This window comes from Falco naumanni, chromosome 12 (assembly GCF_017639655.2).
Source record: "Falco naumanni isolate bFalNau1 chromosome 12, bFalNau1.pat, whole genome shotgun sequence".
Lineage (NCBI taxonomy): Eukaryota > Metazoa > Chordata > Aves > Falconiformes > Falconidae > Falco > Falco naumanni.
The window spans coordinates 6,183,960-6,206,711 of NC_054065.1; the positions used below are offsets into that span (position 1 = coordinate 6,183,960).

The window sequence follows — 22,752 nt, forward strand, 5'->3', positions numbered from 1 at the left end:
TTAAGTCAGTGACAGAATTCACATTGATTTCAAAATCATACTCACTGTCTGATTCATAATCAAAATTTTTCAAAAAATGGTATTTTTGGAAGAAATTGTAGCCTGCAAAAGCCAGGAATGCAATTTGTTACTGTTCTAGAGTCTTGTTCACTCTCTGCTTTCCTCTAGATGCCACAAGTGCTGTAAACTGTGTTATACTGGGCAGTTTTAGCATGGCTTGGTAAAAGCTCCCAGAACAGCTCTGAAAAGATCGTTGTAGTTCCACAGCTCAGCTGTGGTTTTACAGCTCTCATAATACAACTTTTTAAAACAGTAACAGATATGAATTCATTGGTTTCTTTCTGTATTCTTAATGTATAGCAAATCTAAGAGATAGGAGAGAGATTTGGTTGACTTAAAAAAAAATAACGTGATGCAGTTTCATTTGTGATCCTCAAACCACAAAGTGACTGTATTGTAAATTATTTCATGCCTTTGCTCTAAGCTCATTCCATGCAGCTTTGTAATTAGGTCTGTAAGGGCCAAATGCAGTCCAGATGAAATCACTTGCATTCCACCTGCCTGCACTGAAGCAGACTTTGGACTATACATAATATGTGGGAGTAAGTGATAAGATCACAATGAATAGTCCCTCTGTTGAGTAATGATCATGGGGAATTTTAAGAATGCCGAAAGAAAAGCATCTTTCTTATGGAAGGAATTTATTTGTAGCTTTAGGAGACTTAAGTTGCAAGGAAGTTCTATAGTGACTATGCAAACTATTGACTGTATTTCTGTGAGTAAATTAAAACCTAAAAATATTACTGTCAAGCTGTTTCAAGTGAAGAATTTATCTCATTGAAATTATAGCAAATTTTTTTTGAAAGGTATATAGACAGAAATACTAAAAAAATCATATAAGGGTAAAATAGAAAGTTTTGTCCTTGTCTTTTACTTTTGTCTCCTTGTACTTTTTGTCTTTTATCACTCTTTGTTTTGCTTATTGTTCCCTTTTCTGGAGCTCTGCAAAAGATCTTGAATCTTGTTGCATACAAGAGCTCCTCTGAATGCTCCTCTATTTCTAGATCTTGCTTTTATTCAGTTTTCACATAGAATGAATTGACTGATTTTGTTCTCCTTTTTGCAAATAGTTATTTTTTAGCCTTAATATTTTTCCACGACAAGCATCGTTGAAGTGAGTACAATCACATGCTTAAATGTATGCAAGATTAAAGGATCAAGGCCTTTCTGTGTTGCAGTGCAACTTTATACAACTTCCAAGTAGTATTCTAGAAGTCTTAAGTGAAATTATTGTATAAGGCTTCTGTATCGTCTGTTCAGTGTGTTCTCATCATTTCAATACAAGATACTTTGGACTGTTGTTTTTTTTTTTTTGTAAGGTGACAGAAGTACTTGCCAGTCTATTATTTTTCTTCCAATTTTTTTTTTTTTAAATTGTTGTATCATCTTACATGTCAACTGCAGTAGTGTTTTTATGATGTTTTCTTCTATATAAAACTTCATGGAATACCATAGTAAACAGCAATCATCCATGGGGGGGTTTGTGGCATTTTACTGGTAACAATTACAAAATGAAACAGGGTTAACATAAAGTCTGAGTAAGATGTAATTTATCCATTGAAATTGATGGGAGCATTTAGGTGATGAATAATAATTCATCACTTTTATAGTGAGCTTAGAATTAAAATCTGAGCCAAAACTGTTATTAAATGAAATGCAAATTTCAACTGTTTACATCATACAGTCCAACCACTTGGATAAAGGTACATGTTTGGTTCTGCAAGTTTGCATATTTCCTTTATAAATTACACTTTTTGTTTCTTTAGTATTATAAACTATTCATATCTCTACATCAAAATGAAAACATCATCATAGTTTAGTTTTTATTATTGATACTGGAAATGTTTAACTTAATGTTCTTAAGAATGGAACTTTTTTACTCCAGTTGTATATTAAATGTCTGTATGTTTTTATTCAGTTCTAAACAGGACCATTGGATCTTAGATCATGTATATTTGTGTGTGTTCATGAACTCTTACTCTAGTAAGAGGCCTCCAGTGCTGAAACAATTACCAATCAAATGATATGAAAGTATTCAAAGCTCATTTATCGTGTATAAGTTCCAAGGGGAACATTTTTTAAAATGGGAAAGTTCAATGAGATCCATGAGTACTGTGTTGTTACAGTTGAATCTTGTACTAGCTGACTTGAAAATATAAATAGGACAGCATTATGTGCACAGTTGTGAATAGTGTTGGGACCGATGACCCATCAGCCATTGGGCCAGTAGCAAACTTGAGCTGACTGACTTAAGTAGAAGACATACTGTTATGAATAAATCACCGCCACAGTGGTTTCCAGTCTTTCAGAGCCTTCTTCATGTGCATACATCTAGAAATGTAAATACCCAGACTCTACGTTCTGCAGTTCAGAATAGACAACTTTGTTAGAATCTTCTGCAACTTTTTTAAGAAATCAACATGTTGCTTCATTAGAAAGGTCTTGTCACCTTCCAGTGGTAAAGGTTATCAGCAGAAAGACTGCTCTTTTCAAAAACTCTGCTGGTTGAGGCTTGGCGACATTGTCAGGTGTGCAGATTTTCCCTATTCCCAACCAAGGCATAGGAATTGAAAACAGACTTTGTCATAGTTCATACTTGTTGTGAGGGTTTTTTCCAGGAGCCCTCACATAATACCTTGTGCTGTTTTGCCAGAGGTGACCTGTAATACATGTTTGTTCATCCATGGGGGATGGCAGTGGTGGCAATTACCGTTAACAGACATAGCAAGATCTTCTGGGGGAAAAGAGGTCCTGCCACAGAGCACAAGGGATGACATTTGAGGTCCGCTTCTGAGTGACTCCTATAGACTGACTGTCCGGGCAGCATCAATGCCTCAGCCTTGTCTCAAAAGGAATAATGTTGGCAAGTAAATAACATATGATTCTCTCATGCTTCATCTTGCTGTTCCTAATTAAAATAATACCTCCCCTGATATTTCTGGTTGAAATAGAAAGGAATATGTCTTTACTACAGATTCTATTTCAAGAATTTTCAAGAGCTGAGTATACACAGTTGAAATCAGTGATCCTACTCGTGTACGTAACCTCGGTGTGTGTCCAGGTGATATACCAGTTTAAGCCATAGTGCATGTGACATGCAGAATTGAACCACCACAAAAACACACCACTGTTGAAATGTTTCTGGTAAAAAAATAACTCAAATCTGGCCTGTGTAAATAATATGTGGGAAATTAAATTAGTAATTCAATTTAGTCACTTGGAGACAAACCAAAAGCAAGGAGCGAATAGAAAAATTGAAGATAGTATTCCACTGGAAAAATACAAATAGTTACTGTCACTTCTTTATTATTCACATAAGAAGGAATAGCATTTCTTTCAGGGTTTCTTCTATAAGAAATGCTTGCTTTATTTCCTTAGCAAAACAAGAAATAACACTAAGTAGTGTGTATATAGAAGTCATGATAAATTCTTTATTTCAATCATCATGAGCTGAAAATGGATGCTTACAACTCTCCAAAATACTTTATTATACTCCAAACAACTTATGAGAGCCGTTGTATTTTTTTCATTCAAATTAGCAATGAAAGAAGGATATGTTGGAGAAAACGTTTTATTCTGAGTACGAAGAAAAAGGAAATAAAACAGAAACACTCAATGAAAAATATGCTGCTTATGTTACTGATATTATATAATTTTGCTGTGACTTAATATTGTCACAACCTTTCCATACTGTCAAACTCTGATCATCTAAAAAACTTCATTAATTATTTCGCAGCCACACTTTACCCATCATTTTCTGTTTTCAGTTTTAATCCTTAAGAACACAAAGTAAAAGTTTTGGGAATCATCACTTTGTATTTCTGCTTAATTTTTTTCTTTTCAATCCTTCACAGAATTGTGCTACTCAGAGCACACAGTTCATCAGCAATAACAATTGTAAAAAATTATTCTTTGTATTTTCACTGGTTGCACGCTAGTTAGGGTTTAGCACTTAATTTCTATTCCATGTGTACATTTTTTACCTTTGAGCACAAAATTTGTGTTCATTTGTAAGAAATACCTGTTTGTTTTGCTGCTTCACCACTTCTGTTTGCCTGGCATTCTGGAAAGGATGTCCCTTGAACTCTGCTGGACTTGGGAAGCATGGAAAAGGTCTAAGGACCTTACTACTGGCACCTTCTGAGTGTGGAGAAGGGAGTGCCCAGTCCTGTTGTACTCCCCCCAGCGTTGGCAGATCATTTTGGCACAATGATTTTAGTGTGGCTGCTATGCAGTGGCAGCTTTGTATTGCTCTGCAGTCATTGGTGAAGGAATCGGTGATGCATCTAGTAACAAGCAGTGGGCTTTATCAAGCCAAATGAGGCAGTTACTGCTGTGATCAAAGTTCAAAGTTTTTGGGTTTTTTTTTTTTTGCTATTTCTCCCTGTTGCTGACACAGCCTGTTCTACAGAAGGTTCTGGTTTATTTTCTGCGGCAACTGTGGGCTTCTGTTTGACCATTCTGCAGATCTTTGTAATTGGGGTATATGTTGATATTTTTTCTTAAAATGGCCTTGTGGTTTTGGGTATGTTCCTTATTTTACATTTTAAATGTTCTAATGTGAACTGAAGAAATAATGTAAAAGAGCACCTACAGTGCTGCAGGAAAGACGAGTGATGTGTAACTATCACTTCAAGACAGAATGAGTTCCCACGAGCTCTAAAGACTTGAGGCTACAGAACAAAATTGTTGCTTTGTTACTTTGAGTAAGCATATAGATTTAAAACTTGAGTCTTTTCAAAGAGGGATGTAAGGGATTTTGATGCCAAAAACATATACTGGAACATCCCTAGAATCCAAGGATCTGTGTAAGAGGGGTGTGGCCTTGGGCCCACAGGATTAGTGTTGTGCCTGTCTCTGCAGAAAGTAGCTGTAGGAGAAAGCTGTAAGCATCTCTTAACTGCTGCAGGCTTATGCAATTTAAATTTCTTTAGTGAAGCAGTCATCTTCAGACTGAGTTTGCTCAAATAATACCAGTAGCAGATGGTTGGGCTTTGGAACTCACAGGAACAACTGTGTACATACAGGTGCTTACTGTGTTCAGGTGAGAAGGCTGCATACAGGCAGGTACCCTGAGGCTACAGCTAAAATCAGTGTGATGACACCAAACTAAAAGGAGAGCTTTTCTTTATTCAGGAAGAACCATCTCTCTGTACCCTTTAATTTCTTTTACCCTGCTTGTAGAACCTCTGCTACAGTTACTGACATCAGTACAAGGATCCCCACTGACAAATGTGAATCCAGGAGTTTACACAAGCGTTGTAATCGCAGAGTCATTTAGGTTGGGGAACACCTTTAAAGTCCAAACATTAACCTCCTAGGACTGCCAGGTCCCCCACTAAACTATGTCCCTAAGCAATGGTGGACAGGTCATTGATTGCAATACATGTGTACACCAGAATTAACAGAAAGATGCCAGAGTCAAAAGAGGAGCAGCAGGTGCAAAGTTTAGCAAATAGTTAAAAGTTTTTAGTTTTCAGTTTTCCGTGTATTGCTCTAGATGTGGCATATAACTGCATGCTGATTCTTAAAATTTTGTCATTTTGAATACTTTTCCTCACATCATTTTGGGTGTGATTTTTTTACTGCTTTCGTTACAATCCTCTGCAGAAGTCAATGTTCCTTACAGTTGTAAAGCAGCTTGAAATCACAGCCTTTAAATCCTTTAAAACGTTAATCCCTAGTTCCAGCATTTTGTGAAATGCCAACTGCTGGTAGTGGGCTGCAATTAAAGCACACATAAGGCAGTGCCAAAGGGGGGGAATTAATATCTGGCCTGCATGAAATAGAAATGTGAGAGTGCAGGTACATGTTGCCTTCCCTTGTCCCAGCTCAATTTGCTTTTACTGCTTACTCAACTATAATTTATTATTCCCTCAGCTGTGCTCATGTATCTGTCAATCCAAACCTTAACCTGTATCAGTGAACTGAGTATAGAAAATAAGGAAAAAGAAGAGGTAAGGTTTGCTTGGGGTTTTTTTTCCTCCTGAAATCATTTTAGTCTCACAAACAGCTGCACAAATGCAGCTGTGGGAATAGGATAGCAGCAAACTGCTGATTAACTTAGTTATGCACAAAGGTGGTAGGAACCTTGTGAAATGTCTTTGCCACTGGGGAATGGTAGTGGCCAGCTTAAGATGGCACCTGATGAAGCAATCTCCTTAAAATAAGTACCAGTGTTCCTGTTCCTTGTATAACTCATGTATGTCGTTTGGAGGGTCTTCAGAGGAAGCTCATATCTGCCCAATGCAGGTGTTTGAACTTGGATGGAACACCACCCCCCACCACCCCCTTTCCTCATGCTTGCTACGGGGTTTTTAGGAATGACTCTAAAACCATGGCTTCTACTAGGTGCCAAAATCAGGCAGATTTGATCAACTTGATTTGGCCAGAAATACTTTGTGGCCATAAAAACCTATCAAGACCACTCTTCTTTGGGAAAAGAAAACAGTACTACTGTTCACTCTCCTTCCTGTATCTCCATCCAGCAGTGTTGTTGTGAATGCTGGCCGCCTTATTAATCTTCCAAATGGTCTAGCAGTCCTTGTATTATGGCAGAAATTACTGCTCTGCCTGGAATTCTACTGCAGTGTTTCCAGTCACAGTTTTTTTGCTTCAGCAACAATAAAATATTTCAACTTTTAGCATACTGTACAGCTGACTAGCTACACTGGGGACCAGAAAGGTTCTGTCTTGTTGGCTTTGGTAGTTGTTAGATCTAAACATTGCTCCATTATTTGTTATTGTGTTCTCTTACAGCAAGTGAATGTTTGAGTTTTTAGAAACAAATAGAAAATGTTTGCTATTCCCTCCCTTTCGGGTTATTTTTCCTGGTCATATTCTAGCAGCGCCATTCATGTTTGAGTAGGTTTAGGTGTGTTTCTAGCCCCTTTGTTGTTGTGTGTTGATCAAGTCTTCAGGAGCAAGGTCCGCTGAGTACAGAGAGAGGTGGAGAGGCTCTGCAGTGGGAAGCAGGACATCCCAGCAGCAGCTGTGCATTTGCTCATTGTGGCTTTTTTTCATGGCTTCAGCTTTAGGTTAGTGGTAGACAAGCAGAAGTGAAGCAAGGGTCTGTATATATCTGTTGTCCCTATTATAGCAGTGGTGAAAAGGGATTTATTAACAGTCTGTTGGTGTGGTTGGTAGCTGGGGTGGCAATACATGCTCTCAGGTTGAAGTGGAGACGAATTCTGTACTGTCTGATTCCCTCTATTATTCAGCCTCTATGCTGGAGGAGCAGGGTCTGACAGTTCTTTTGTGTGTTGAACTAGATTGTTAGTGCCATTTGTGTCTTTGCCATTGTGCTGATTTGAAGAAAAATAGCATGTAAAAGCGTGCATGTAAATAACAAAGGGCTTAACCAACCCTACCATGTTGTAATTTACATCTAGCTTTACGTTACTATTAAGTAGCAAATAATTAGTATCTAAGTCAGTAATCTGAAGGGCCCAAGTTCTGTGGTTTCCACTGGGTCTGGAAATTACTTAGTTGAATACTGGCATATATAGTATAATCAGCAGGTTTCAGTATAGTGACTTAAAAATTATATGACCTGATTTAAAGTTCAGCTTCACAAAAATAAGAGAAATTGATTGCTTGATGCACAGCAGGCCAGCAGTGTGATTGTGGACCCATTTATGTAAACACAAACTGAAACTTACCCTGTACTTCAAGTCTGATATTGTTGATAAAATTAATCATGTAATTTATTATCCTGCAGCTATGCACATAATTCCCATTTGACAGTCCATTTGATAGCTTTTTTTAAGTAGGTCCCAGACTGCATTTGGCACCATGTGATAAGAGCCAGGCTTCAGTGCCACGTCTTGTGAACTGCTAGTAAATATTGCCAATCAAGTGCTTTATATATAAAATATTTGTTTTTTCATTACCTTGAGAGAAGCAAGATTTGAAGAGGCAGATGATAACTTTTAGCAGGCTAACTGTTGAGACCAGCAAACAAGCTTTTGGACACAGACCCTTTTCCAGGTCTCTAAAAAATAGCTCTGATCATGCCAATTAACTACTTGTGTGTCCTGTCCTCCAAAAAGATTTGTGGCAATGGTGTTTGCAATTCTTTTTTCCTTGAAAAAGGTTGGCTGGAGATTACTTGCAAAGTTGCAGGATGAGGTTTCCTCATGGAAATAGGGATTAAGAAGACATGAAACTTCCCTATTTGTTGCTGCTTCTCACAGGAACAAGTGAACAAAGGTAGAAGTAATTCCTGGTTTTGTGCCTCAGTTTCATATAAGCATAAACTTGCTTCTTTCAGAGAACATTCACAGAAGAATCAGATGTCAGCCTCTGTCCTAGGAGCTGTTGTTAGTTCCCTGACAAATAAATCTGTTTTTATGCTTGATAGGCTCACTGTGTGTTACCTAATACAGGAATCCATTTAATGCAGAACCAGGGTTTGGGTTTTTTTTTTCCTGCTTTACAGAAGAGTTTCAAGTAAAATTCATAGCTCTATCTGGAATTATTAGAGTTGCCCAGCTTTGTCATTGAATCTGGATATGAAGTAAAGCCTGTGTTGAAGTCCATTTATAGACTTTGTTATGGTAATAGTGATACCGGTTGTCTCTGCAGATCTTTTCATATATCATTAGCATTCATTAGCCCTTACCACAGTGTATTACTTATTCCTTTCCAAAGATCAACAGACTTCTCATAAATAATTCTTTTACTTTTAAGAGAACTCGGAAAATAGTACAAAATTCTCATGTGTGCTTCAGTGAAACAATTTTTAATGGTATTAGCATGTAGTGTAGACTGCAGAGCATGAAGAATGTGAACAACCCCTCAATATGGTTGTTAAATCAGGTCAAGTTTGTGTTTACCTAGTGCTTGGCTGATATTGGCACTTGGTTGACAGCAAGCTGGCAGGGATTTAACCTGCATTAGGCATGGGCGATGTTTGCTTATCGAAGGGCAGGAAAAAGAAGTGACAGGTCATTTCAGCTCCTTCTGCTAACATGGTATGGCTGTCATATCAAACTCGGCTCTTGTGGATTGTGTTTCATGACTTAATGTGAGGGTAGGGTTTTATGTCTTCATTTTCAGAATTGCTATTTTAACTAGTCCCTTTAAAGCTTATTTTTTCCTCTTATCTTACAGCTCCATCTGCTGTTGGTGCACTTGGTTATATTCGATCTCCATCTTCAGTTTTCTCTTAAATGCATACACAGAGCTAAAAGCTGTTTACACTTTTTGTGCGCTCTTGCTGTTCAGTACTTCCTTTGTCCTCCTTAGGACAATTTCTCTTCTACTTCCTTCTTGCCCCTGATTTAAGTGCTGTGAGCACCATCATGACATTGTGACTGATGGTTTTAAGTGTTCCTCTGATCTCTTTGGGTCACAGATTGGAGACTTGCATGAAGGGGTTGCATGCCAGATGCCTAACATTTATTGGGAAAAGCTTCTTACCCGTGCACGCATCTAATTGTTTCCCTAAATTCTTACTATGTCACATTCCTGTTACTGTAACAAACTTGCCTTGATAAATGCAGTCTTCTTTCACCAATTTGAAATGATTCCACAGCTTTTAGCATGCTCTTTTGAAGGTGTCATTGCCCTGTTTGCTTCTTCCTCTCCCTGCTGCATGGTACATCAAACATCAACTGCCCTTTTGTAGTTTCAGGGCTCTTCATCATGATTCCCAGTGGCTGTCACCTGTGCTTTGTTTCTCTCAGTAGTAAGACACGTACTGTCACTCCTGATCATTCCAGGACCTAAGCATTTGTCATTCATTTTTTCTACTCTAAACTCAAGTCCTTTATAGTCCAATTTTTGTGGCCTTTTGCAGCGAAAGATGCCACCATAAAATGTGACAAGCTGCCTTATTATCCTTCCTCAGGTCCTCATACAGAGGGAGTTCCTCTCTTTACTCTAAACTCACTGTTTTGACTCTTGTGTAGAAAGTATTATCTCATTATTTCCAAGGCCTCTCATACCTCTCCAGTTTAGCTATGTGTATCTCTGGCAACTTTTCCCATGAGCTGTTTGGGACACAGAATAACTTTGGTTCGGTTTTGGTACTATGCCAGACAAAACAGCATGTGGCCTGACTGCAGTTCTGAGGTGTGTAGAAATACAGATGATGCTAGCATGCCCTTGCTAAACATTTTAGTTGCAATGACCTGTGGGTGAAACCTGGCCACGTGGCAGGCAGGATACTTAGAAACCTTAGGAATAGCTGTGCAGGAGTATCATTCTCATATTTTGTAAGGCTCATGCTCTGCTCCTGTGTTACTGGAGCTCTTCTGTTATTCATTCTGAAGTGAAATCTTCCCAACTTATGTTGCTCATCTAAGGAAGACATGAAACACAAACAATTAAAATCAGCTAGCATTTATTCTGGGAAGATATAAATGTGGCAGCACTGTTCAGCTGCTCCTTTGTGATGATTATTAATCATTCAGGATGCTTTCTGAATGTTAAAAACTGTTCTGGCATGGTGCAGTGGGGAATGGCTTGCTTCCTCCAGAGCTTCCAACACTACTGGCCACAACTTATCTTTTTCTATGCAAAGTTATATAGCAAAATCTCTCCCATGGAAGATTTAACGGTGACATAACCAAATCCTGTTCTGAATGTTTGTCTTGATACTGTACTTTTGGGGACTGTGGGAGGGGTGTTTTTGCCAACAGTGAGATCTAGCAGATAACACCAGGTTTTGTCCTAATCATGTCATTTTATTGCTTCACAGAAGGAAGAGTTTCTCAGCACATCAGTCTAATTAGACTACTGTTTATCCATCCAGTCCAGAACTGCTTTGTAAGTTGCTCATAAACTAGAAATCAGAGTTGAGTAGAATTTGAAAATGCATTGTTAATGGATTCTCTCCCTCTCTCAATATGTCAGTTTAAACTTTTGATCCACTATTATATGACTCAATCAAGCATGTGTGTGTGTGTACGTGTATATATATATAGGTATGTGTCTTGGCTTCACATTTATTATCCTGTAGTTAGTAAAATGAAACTGATCAAGAGTATCAGAGAACAAAGAGGCTGTTACTTTGGCACGTAATTTCTAGTCTTACGTGCTTCACAGCAGTATTAGTGTATAATATTTTAAAATCTCAGCATGCCGCCATCTTTCACTGGTTTTTGTGGAGATGTCAGACTGTGAACCTCATCAGGAGGCAATTTTATTTTTGAAGAACAAAGGAAAACACACACACACACTTTTGTATTGTAGTGTAATCGCTGCTGCTGCAGTAGCACATATATTACAGAGACTTGAACAACTTGCTGACATTGGATGGAAGGTCAGGGACCTGGTGGTGTCACTGAAGTCCTTGTAACCTGATCCAGTAGCCTAAGATAGCCAAGACCCAAACGAGACAGCTTTATTAATTGAGGAGGCAGTTTGGGGAGCAGTGGGGAGTGACTGTTAGTAGTAGTTATTTCCACAACAAGAGCCTGCTTAGTTTGTGAGGGAATAGTCGGGGGTCATGACATGTATATGACCAGCTTGTAAAAAGGAACTTCATGAAGTGGCAGCTAGAAACACAGTTCTGTACAGCAGGGGCTACTTAGGCTGCTGCTAGGGTTCCAGAAGCACTCCCAAACTGCAGCTTAACAAAACCGTGATGTAGCTTGTGCACTTGCCTAGCTCTTGTTTGGTTCATACTAACCTCAGTAATTGTCATGACAAAACCAAGCCAACAAAAAGATCAGCCGAATGTTCCATCTAGTCCTTGCTCTTGCTAAATGGGAGACATCTTCATGATTTCATTATGAACTGTGTTGCCATGGATGAGTGTCATACAACACTGGCAACAGATGCAACTGTTGAGGTGCAAAGCCTGCAGACTAGTAAGAAAGACTGGATTGCTGTCCTACACTTAGTGCTTTTTTTTTTTTCATCTAAAAAATCCAAGATTTCAAGTCCAAGGGAAAGTAACTGTTCATCCAGGTGATTCCTTGTGGTGCACCTCAATGTCTTGCTCCTTAATGCATATCTGTGTGTTACGGGAGCCCGTTGCTATGGTCTCTAATTAATCAATTAAATCCTTCTGGAGAAATAAGGACAAAGCTCTAGTGTTAAACTGTGTAACAGTCACTATGGAGTGGCCAGTTTGCTTCAGTTATTTCATCGGCTGGACCAGGGTCACAAGCAACTCCCGGTCACCCAAGTGAATCTCATAGTGGGAAATGGAAAATGTTTCAATCATTTTCTCTGCAATCAGTACTTTGCAGAAATGTCTACACATACCCAGCAGTGAGGGAAAAGGGAGTGCTACCTGGTACTGCCATTACCTGGAATTGCCTTTTTCACCCATAAAATAGGTTTGGTTCCAGGCCAGACAACTGCATTCTCTCATCTCATGTTTCCAGCTCCATATTCTCCGTGGATATACCAGAGTATTGCTCTGTTTTAGCTTTTCCATTTGCCATTGTACATGATTTCAGTGTTACTGGTAATGCGTAAACTGAATGTTTGTTACAATGAAAGCTTAAATCAGTGATTAGAACAGTTAAAAAATGTTACCATTTTCCTGGAAATACAGCTAGCACTGGGCAGAGCTGACTAATACAAACTTGAGAAATTGTGGGTGGGTATTGTATTCCCAAGGGGTGAAATAGTTGACAATAGCATGGCAACTGACAGCAACAGAAGTCTTTCTTGGTACTCATATGGGGCCAAAGAGAATACATGATGTTCAGAAATCAAGGGGATAGTGAAATAGTTGGCTATGGTAGAGCAACAATATCCAGGCTGTCCTGGAGTTCTGAAAGTGTTTGTATTGTTCCTGAGCTGCAGTGGTGGTTTGGTGCAGATCGATGCATATGTGTGTGTGTGTATCCTAAATTAAAATGTGTCTCCAATTATTTAAACTTCAAAATACCAAAAGTGATTAGGTTACATTTGAACTTACTTTTAATTTAAAGTGCTCTTGATGAAGTATAAATGTTTAAAACAAAAATTCAGCATCAGAGTCCAGTGCTAAACCGCTAAGATTCTGTGAGCCGTGAAGGCTCCTCTTAATCAACTGTGTTTGCATTCTGTAATTAAGCCTTATGATGGCCTTGGTGGCTTTGAATATTTTATTGGGTAGCTTGGAACTTGTTTGAACCTTTCTTGGAGTCAGATAGGTTTTTTGCAGTAATACTGAAAGTAAAAACCTGCACATGATGTCCTTGAAATAGAAGTATTAGAGTACTGTGCACAGTGGGTTAGATCTGTTTAGCACAGTAGCTTTGCTGGAAATACTGGGAATGACAGCTCATATTAAATAAGCAGTTTTTAAAAAATACAGTGTGTGTTTAAAACATTTCAGTTGTTGTTGTGTCCAGTGCTGCTTGTATAATAAAATGACACAGTGACTTTACAGCAATTAACAAACACCTTCTTTTGATATACCCTTGGCACTTCAGTGTGAGTTGCCTAGCAATGTCAGGCTGCTGATACAGCCAGAGCTTTTGTCTCACAGGGATACGTATGTCACCTTTCTGTCCAATTTTAACTCTTTTGGTCCTCAGTCTTTCAGAAACACTTGGAACTTCAGTTGTCTTTGTAATTCCCACCCCCCCCCCCCCCGCCCCGCTGCTTCTGTTATAGTTAAATTGTTGTAAGACCAGCATGAGATGTTTTATGGTGGTGAGGATGAGTAACAAAAGCAACCAGGACATGTTGTTTGTTACAAAAACTTGAGTAGCCCCTTTGTGAAATTTAACAATAGTTGCTCCGAAAGAAATTACTTGTACTTTCTTGCTGTTTTTCAAGTATGTCATACCTTGATGCTGTCTGCTACAGGCAGTGTTTTGTATTCTGTTTGCTGAGCTGGTGAATTCTGAATGTTTCATAAAAGCCTCATTGGGAGGAGGAACCAAGCAATTTTTCCTTCATGCTAGTAGTAGGGTTATTAAGGCCTCATAACTTCTTAATCTCAGAGGTAGGAGCCAGAGAAAAGGAAGGTGGCCCAGACTTGCAGAATTAGGGGAAAAAAAACCCCACAAGCAGCAATTTATTGCTCTAGTTCTAATCTAATTTACTGAGTCATTCTTCTGGTTGAAAGGTTTTGTATTCTCATGTTGCACAGTGGTTTCATAGTTTTGAGGCCATTGTAAAAATGAAGGGAGGCCTGGAGGAAAAATTCAGAGATAGGCAGGCGTAGGCAGCAATCCCACTGCTGTCTCTCCTTGGACGTCTGTGCCTGTGTTCCAAGGATGGAATTTTAGTCAGATTTAGCAGGTTAGATTATATAAATGCTAGCTTGGTTTTGTGTTACTTAGAGCTTGTTCTTATGCACTTAAGTTCATTATATAAATTTACAAAAATTTGTTATAAACCAAGAAAACCATTTAACACAAAAATGCTGCTAATGGCTTAAAGTTTATAAGCACCAAACGGCAGAAGAATATTCTGAGAAAAGCGTAGTTACATGCTTGGTCTAATCAGGTATGGTCCCCTAGGTATCGCCTCGTGGCCACCATTGGTGGTAGAACCTTTGATCAGGCTTTGTATGGTTGTTGTGTTACTGGATGGATACTTCCTTAAGAGTTAAACCCCAGTGTTTGGCTGCTTCTTTTCCAGGCAAAAATCAAAACTTCATGGATGACATTACATTGTTAGCAAGCATAAGGCACAGCGTATGCCAAACTACAAGGAACTCCCAGAGGGAGCAAGAGACGTTGCTGTCTAGCACTTGCTTTCCTCTCTTCACGTTAGACAAGCTCTGTTTGTTGCCATCCTGTTGACTGTATCCCTGTAATCAGTAGTGAGCACAAAGACAGGGGAGTGTATTTGGTTCCTCCACAGTGAGAAAAAGCGAGAGCCTACTGTGCGCCCTAAAGATGCGTACTTGTAAAACTAGCATCATTCAGTCTTTAGGTTTTGACAAATGCACTCTTCTTTCCCCAGCACTTCAGTACTGCAGATGCCACCATGCAGCTGCCTTGTTATTTCTGCTTGTTAGCTGGAGAAGGGACAGAATTAAAGAGTGGGTGGCTTTGAACACCTCCATTACTGGCTGAGGGTCCCACCCAGTCCAGCATCTTACTCAAATGTACATCTTCAGTTCTCTTTTCCCTTCCCCTCGTAAAAGAGTAGGTATGCAAAGGGCCTGACACTTAGGAGGCATGCAGAGGGCTTGTTGATTATTAACTGAGGCTTGACTGGAGACCAGTGCTAGCAAAGACTATATCCTACTGTTCAGAGACATGGAATCAAGGCCTGTGATCTCAGATTGGCTGCCTACAAAACACAGCAAAGCTCCCATTTAGGGATGTGTTTGTATCCCCTTAAGGATTTAAGTGGACTTCTCTACACAGGCACTGTGGGTCTCTAGTGTTTCACTTAACAACTTGTTAACAAATGAACTTGTAAATTCAACATAGCTGTTAAAGATATCAAGTCATCTACCAAGTTCAGCCAGTATTGCTTATGCACATCTGCATGCTGCTGAGGTAAAACAAGCAATCAAACAAAAACCCCCAGACGTGATAGTGTACCTTGGATGTTTCTAGCAATCAGCAGTGTTACTCAAGTTAGTGAGCCTGTTAACAACCCGGTATTAAGGCATTTCTGTTTTACCATATTAGTATATTATTTTAAAAACCCCAACATACAGAGGCCCCCAGGATTTCACTGGGTTTGAAACTGGACAAATACACTACAAAAGAAGTTTTCTGCCCAGAACAGAAGTAAGCTATGATCAGGGAATGGCTTGTTGGAGTCAAAGTTGCAAAGGTCAGACCTCAGGAAGTCAGGTAGTTGGGTTTTTTTCTGGAAACATCTTGAGTGCTTGCAGCTGTAGCTGGAGGCAACTCCTTTTAGGACTGTTGAACATGAATGAAATCAAATGTAAGGCTCTATTTATTTTAGTTTTTTTTTCTCTTGCTGTCTTTTGCTTGTCTTTGCTTTTTTGTTGCGTCTCAGAAAAATTTATATGACATTTTATGTTAAGTATCCCTGGAAATTTATAACAATGGCCGAGTTACATTCAAGACAGCAAGTTTTAGTGCAGTGTGACACTTGTAACTATGCAAATCTCAGTTTTACAGATCACTTTCTCAATTTTGATCTGTAAGAAGTCTACTTGTTTATATTTATAATATTATGCATTTGTATATGTGCAGACAGTATATTTTCCTTACCAAAACCATTTGGATACATAGCTTCTTGCCAAGAAAACAGCTTTCCTGAAATTTAGCCTACCTATATGTCTCAATCTGTCAGTCTAACACAGCACAAAGCTCATTTGTAGAGGACCTGTTTGCTAAAGTAAAAGATCTCTTGAGTAACTGCTTTGAACCGGTGAGGGGGATGTTAGTCACAGAGTGGCTGAGAGGACAAGGAAGAAGAACCACCCTACGTGACTGATCTGGTTGCAGTCCACTTAAAATGATCATTTCCCTGATGACCCCCAAAAGTAAATTTTAATCAATATTTTTAGAATTGTCTGTTGGCTTTGCCCTGCTCCCTTGTAAGGGGATACAGTGGTTTTTTAGGAGTTTAGTCTCCTAGCTTTAATCATCTTCTAACATTCAATACAGACATGTCTTTGGGGGCTTTTTTCAAGTCTCCATTTTACTCTAGAAGTAGGTAATCTTTGAATCTCTGTATCTTAGCCTCATCTGGAAAAACAGTTCACCTTACATATGTTCTGATTATTAGGAATGAAAGCTGTACCCTAGCAGCCACAGGAATTGTAACTCTTAAGCTGTGCTCACTGGTAAAAATGTACAGCCCAAAAATATGATGTATAAGATCTTTTGCTGGACTACTTTTGAGTTGATCTGGGATGACAGAACCTATTTCAGGCCAACAGTTATTCTAAGGTTTCCATGGAGATTAATGATGTCAGAGGAATAACATCTGAGTGCAGTTTTCTGGAAAACAAGGCTATAATGTTATAGTGAAGTCTTTGCATTTTTGTAAACTTGTAGAATAGTGAAGCACATTTTCTCAGTGGATTGCAGTTTGCTTTTGATTCATGCTGAACATGAGCTAAAGTAATGCTTTTGCAGTGTGCTGGTTTTCCTGCAGTTTACCTCAGTGCTGCTGTAAGTGAGGATTTCAGTACCATCTCATATACCATCGGTTTCAGCTTTGATTGCTGTTCTCTTTACGTGCGTATTTTGTGTATGATTTATTATCTTATTGAAATGTCTGATATCTTCTGTTTGCACTGAATTGCCTTAAGGGTGATGCCCAGGTTTCCCTGAGAGTATATCTGCAATGTGTGAGCATCAACATTAGAGTAAGTTATAGCTCTGCTCAGTTCTCTGAAGTTTAGGAGCTGCCATGAAGGACAGTAGACATAAGAGTGGAGAAGTGGCTAAGTGAGAAAATGTGAAAGTTAGGGAGGCATAATTTAAACCTCAAAATTTGACCTTTAAGAATTTGAAAACCGTTACCATTACTTGCAGTTTTACAAAGATTAAAATACCGCTCCACTGTGGAGAGGTTACTGACCAAGGAAATAAATTTGTTAGAAGCAGTATTGCCTATGTACCGTTTTTGCAAAGGGAGGGATTAGGAGATCTGAAGGTGCCTCAATCCCACTGAAATTTTGTAGCTTCTCAGCAATTCCTGAATGAGAAGCAGGCTCTGCAAGGATTGCTGGTTCCATATTACTGGCTAGGGTTTTTTCCTAGTTCCACAGCTGCAGATTTGCTATGCGTTATTTGAGAGATTCTTGTTAAGTTTATCAAAATGAAAGTCAAGCAGCAGTACTTAAATTTGGGCTATTATTCAGGTTGGAGCAGTAAATGGGGGACAAAGACTTGTTCAAAATAAGAAGAATGGGGGAGAAAAGGTCTTAAGATTTTATGCTTAAGTTGAATTAAGTTTTATTACTAAGCCACTTGGTGCTTCTGTAACACTGCCTATTGAAAGGTGCTTATGCATACATACATACTGAAGAACAGTCTGAGGAACAGTAATGATGGTAAACAATGTCAACTCTCTGCCTGTTTTTTCTCAGAAGATTCTTAAGTAGAGAACAATCTTTTCTGAAGTACCTACTATGCTTCAGTCTCCATACTTGGTTCTTGTTTCTTAACTATAATAGTAACAAACATCTTTTATGTAGAGGGAAGCACCAGACTATGTAAACTTGCTTTAATAAATTGCACAAATTATCAAAATGTACTCATATTTTAGAGAATTTATTTTTTAGAAAGCAAAGTGGTGAAGCACCTCTGAGCTCAGATCCTTTTATGTGTTAGATTAGCAGAAAACGAATTATTTTTTCCTCCAGGCCAGTTTCTAAATTCCTGAAATGCACAGCTTACACAGCGAGGGAATGGCCTACTCTTGTACAAACCAACTGATTCCTCCTGAAAATCAGGATAAGTTAATACATTCCACATGTTCTATGCCCCAGTTTTTCAAATTGATTATTTTGAAAAGCTAAGTAAGCCTATCTTTATTTTGCAGGAAATGTTTGGTGCCATTAGGCAGCAGTGCTGTTGAAAAGAACAAAGCTGGAACAGCTTTTGATAATGTCCTCTGAGAAATGGCCAATTGCTATACAAGTGATCCGAACAGGACTGTTTGTTCTCACTGGGTGCTGAGCACTTGAAAATTCACACTCTTCACTCATGAGCCTAAAAAGGAGTGAAATTCTTTTGAAGCCTTAAATATTGAGCCATTTTGAAAATCTGTCCCTGTAGGAACATAGGCTATATGACTATTTTACAGTAATGCAGTTTTAAGTGTCCGACCATTACCTGGAGGGCTGAAGCTTTTGTGTATTACTTGACTTAAAAAGGGGGAAATTCTGTTACGGGATTATGTCCTATGAAGCAATACAGTCTATTTGCAGGTCTGGGCTTAGTGGGTTACCAAGTTTTGTGCTTGGATAGCAGGCGTTATCTCAGTGTGGGAAGTGAAGCCTGCATGAAACAGCTACAGGCTGCAGTCTTGTTATTTCCTGCGAGAGATTCAGGTTTAATTAAATGTTCTGTAATCCATAACAGTGTTCAAGCACCACTGTGTTTAAGTGGACAGAGAAAGTGCAGAGTAGAGGAGTTATGGAGAAAGAATATTATTCCGTATGGTTTTAAGCGCATTCCTTCAGGAGAGTAATTTTTCACATCTACTGAGTCATGTAAATAGTTATGTAATTGATTGACACTTTATATGCAAGTATCCTCCCATCCTTCTAAATTTCTCCCTTCAAACAATGCTTTTTGACTCTGTTCTGTTACTAACGTACCATGTTTGTCAGTGTTTTGGTATGCTGAGTTTACTTGACCAAATACAAAGTTTACTTAACCAAATATAAATTAATGGCCTGACACACAGAGATAGGAATCACTAAGCTTGCAGCAGAGCGTAGCATCTTTTTTTAAATGTTGCTTTTTATGATATTTTGCTGTAAAAAAAGAACAGCCAGATGTCTCTTTCTACCTCCTTATCTTCTGGCCTCACCCGTTTCTTCAGTTTGCCCATTGTGCCAGCAGTTTTGGCAATGACAGAGCCTTTGGTAGGCACTGACTTTCATACCTCTGCTTGGAGACTGACTGCTAGTGGGAGGCACCAAACCTGTTGGGAACAACTGATTTTGGACAGAAAAAGTAGAAAAGAGGGGCAACCCATTTAGCAAATCATTAATGCTTGTTGTTGTTTTAAAAAACTGTTTTCCCTCTCCCCAAGAAGCAAGTTTATTTTGTACAGTAGCCTCACAAAACTGGTACTGGAAAGGCAGATACATAAAGTACTAAAAAGGAATTTCAGACCATCTGCCTTGAACTGTAGCAGTGTTAGACCTTGGTTGGCAGGAATAAGGAGGGGCTCTGATTCTATAGGAATGAGACCTAGGACTTCTAGTGCTTGATGTCTCACGTGGACAGTCTGTGATATTAGGCTTATTTCAGTTTTTCAGTTTAGAGGCATGAATGTTGTGCCTTCAGGTCCAGCATTTATACATGGAAGCGGCCATTTGTAAGTGCAGAGTCTGCAAATAGCTGCATGGCTGACTACTTGTTTACCCTCAGCATGAATGTCTGCATGCAGAGTTTTGCAGGTGCAGCTAACACATTTTTCCCACGCTCTTCAGCCATCTCATCATTTTAGAACAGGGTCTTGTAAGTTGACATCTGATACTCTGAAGTTTTTTTAATCAACTTTACTATGCCAACATAATACTGTTTGTTTGCTGCAGGAGTTTTCACTTTTAGGATCAAGTAATTCAGTTAGTCCAAGATTTGTATATTGCCTACATCGCAAAACATACCAACACCTAAGAAGTTATCAGTTCCTGACATACTCTTAACAAAGAAACATTTTTATTTAAGTATTTTTTGATTTACGTTCTGATGTATTAGCATGAAGAACCCTGATGTGTCTGTATGTTCTTAAGTTTATAAAAATTAGTGTTTTGCTTCTGCATGGGAAAAACCCTGAAGTTAGAAAAAAAGTTCACTTTTGCAATTTGTTCTATATTAAGAGCCTTGAAGGTGCTCTAACATATGCAGAATTAAACGGTCTCTGGCTCTTGCAGGTTGTGCTCAATAAAAGGTGGTCAAAGTGATACTGAGTCAGTGATGGCTGAGAGAGTTGGGGTGGTTCAACTGGAGAAGCGAAGGCTCCGGGCAGACCCTCTGGCAGCTTCCAGTACCTGAAGGGACCCTCAGGAAAGCTGGAGAGGGACTTTTGACAAGGGGTATGTAGCGATAGGACAAGGGGTGATGGCTTTAAGCTGAACAAGTGTAGATTTAGATTAGATATTAGGAAGAAATTCTGTACTGTGAGGGTGGTGAGGCACCGGCACAGGCTGCCCAGAGAAGCTGTGGCTGCCCCATCCCTGGAGAAGTGTTCAGGGACTGGTTGGATGGGGCTTGGAGCAGCCAGGGCTGGTGGAAGGTGTCCCTGCCTGTGGCAGGGGGCTGGAACTAGGTGATCTTTAAGGTCCCTTCCAATCCAAACCGTTCTATGATTCTACAAAATACATTCTACACAGAAAACCATCCAAGTTTGACAAAGTTTTAGGCTTTTGTAAGAGTGTTCCTTTTATACTCAGTTTTACACCTAAATTCTCCAGAGATTTTGAATGAGTGAGCAGTGAACATGCTATGGCCTCTCCCTTCTTTCTTTATCCTTGTAGTGCTAATATTGAAGTAGGAAAATGTTAACTCTGTATTTCTGCTGCACACAAGTTTCAGTGTTCCTGAGCTATTTAAAAGATGAGAGGGGAGGTGGGGGTGGGCAGAAACTGGAATAAATAGTGGAGTCACAATTTGAAGGACACAATCAATTTGTATTTGGAGAAAGGAGACAAAGGGATGAAGAAAACAGGGTGATAAAGGAGGAAAAATGAGGTAGATGTGAGAGTCTGGAATGGAGGCCAAGTGGCTCAAATAACAGCAGAGGAACTCACCAACTCAGCAATACAGGGAGTCTGTGGAGAGATGGAGGATGTCTGAACAGAGGAGAGAACAATCAGAAGAGGGAGATGTTTCGGGGTGTGTGTGGAAGGTGCAGAGAGGGCACCAGGCGTTTATACATACAGACCCTGGAAACAGGAGAGGAGAGCTGCCTTACCTAGTGATGTTTGGTAATAATGGGTGAAAATTAGTTTCCATCAAGTTGCAATTGTTTTTTATCATAGAAGAATACCAGCAGTTAAGCCAGTACATTCTTCTGTGCCTGTGTTATTGGTCCTCTAGAGAATTGCCATCTTCACCCTAGGGACTATGAGGTGTTGCTGCAAATGTTGTCAGAAAGATTAGCAGAAGATCAAGGGCAAAAAAAGCTCAAATATAACCTGCATTTAGGTTCAACTTTGCTATTTGTGTTTCAGTCCTAAAAATATGGCTTCAGTGTCCAAAGCTTGTCTGTTTTCTGTTCAGCTATTCTCAGTTAAAGCTACAGGATAATATCTGTAACCTTCATTTCACCTAAAGTGCTGTACTTTATCAGGTTACCTCATGCAGATAATTTGAAACCTTAAAAACTGGTAGAAATAGGTAGCATTTTTTTTTCCTTCTGCAATGTAAGTTTTTTGTTGCTTTAAAATTAATGCATAGACTTCTCTTTTTTTTTTTTTTTTTTTTTAAGTCTATGGGAAAACAGCAGGGCCACATGAGGGAATTCCATATTTATTTTTGGCACTTAATTTCCATGAAGGAGGAGGATCCTGTTGACGCAGAACACTTCTTTCTTTTATTTTTTTTTTCCAACTTGAAAATGTTATGGAAGCATTAAAAGTTAGTTCCTTGTCAGGATTCCAAAATAGATGTTTGCGTAGTAGATTTGATGTAATATTTGTGTAACTTTGAAAACAGTTTTCGGGCTGGTGTTTCATAAGCAGGATATGAAGCCGTATCATCAGAAAGAGTATTACTTCTCAAATGCATGTTGCATATACAGAATTGATCACCTTATAGACAGATAGTATACCACAGTCTTGAAGGCCATGTGCAGATCATTAGTAGTGTGAAAACAGAGGTGCATGCAGTTACAACTGTTCTCCTTTTCTATGTAAAATAATAGTTTGTGGCAGCTAAGGTCTCATGCTTAACTTACCATGATTTTACCATTGCAAACCTCAGAAAGAGATGGCCTAAAGCTGGAGAACTAGAGCTTGGGAAGATAAAACATCATATAGAGGAAAAGTAATTTTTGTATTTTGAAATAAAACCCTCACCTGCACTATCTGAAAATCTGTAGAGATGTAACTTATTACCACCTGTAGGAAATTACTCCAAAATACTCCTTCTCAAAGAAAATTGACTG

The 22,752-nt window shown here is 39.0% G+C and overlaps 1 protein-coding gene across 6 annotated transcripts in view; it reads left to right on the top strand.

The window, feature by feature from the left end:
- Positions 1-22,752, top strand: part of PLCB4 (phospholipase C beta 4) — a 208,343-nt gene that overhangs the window by 64,676 nt on the left and 120,915 nt on the right. For 4 of the 6 annotated variants that reach the window (XM_040611916.1, XM_040611917.1, XM_040611915.1 and 1 more), the window contains one exon: positions 10,766-10,833. The exons of the other annotated variants lie outside the window; for them this stretch is intronic. The gene's annotated coding sequence lies outside the window, so the exon portion shown is untranslated. The remainder of the gene's footprint in view (positions 1-10,765; positions 10,834-22,752) is intronic. 6 annotated transcript variants of the gene reach the window in all.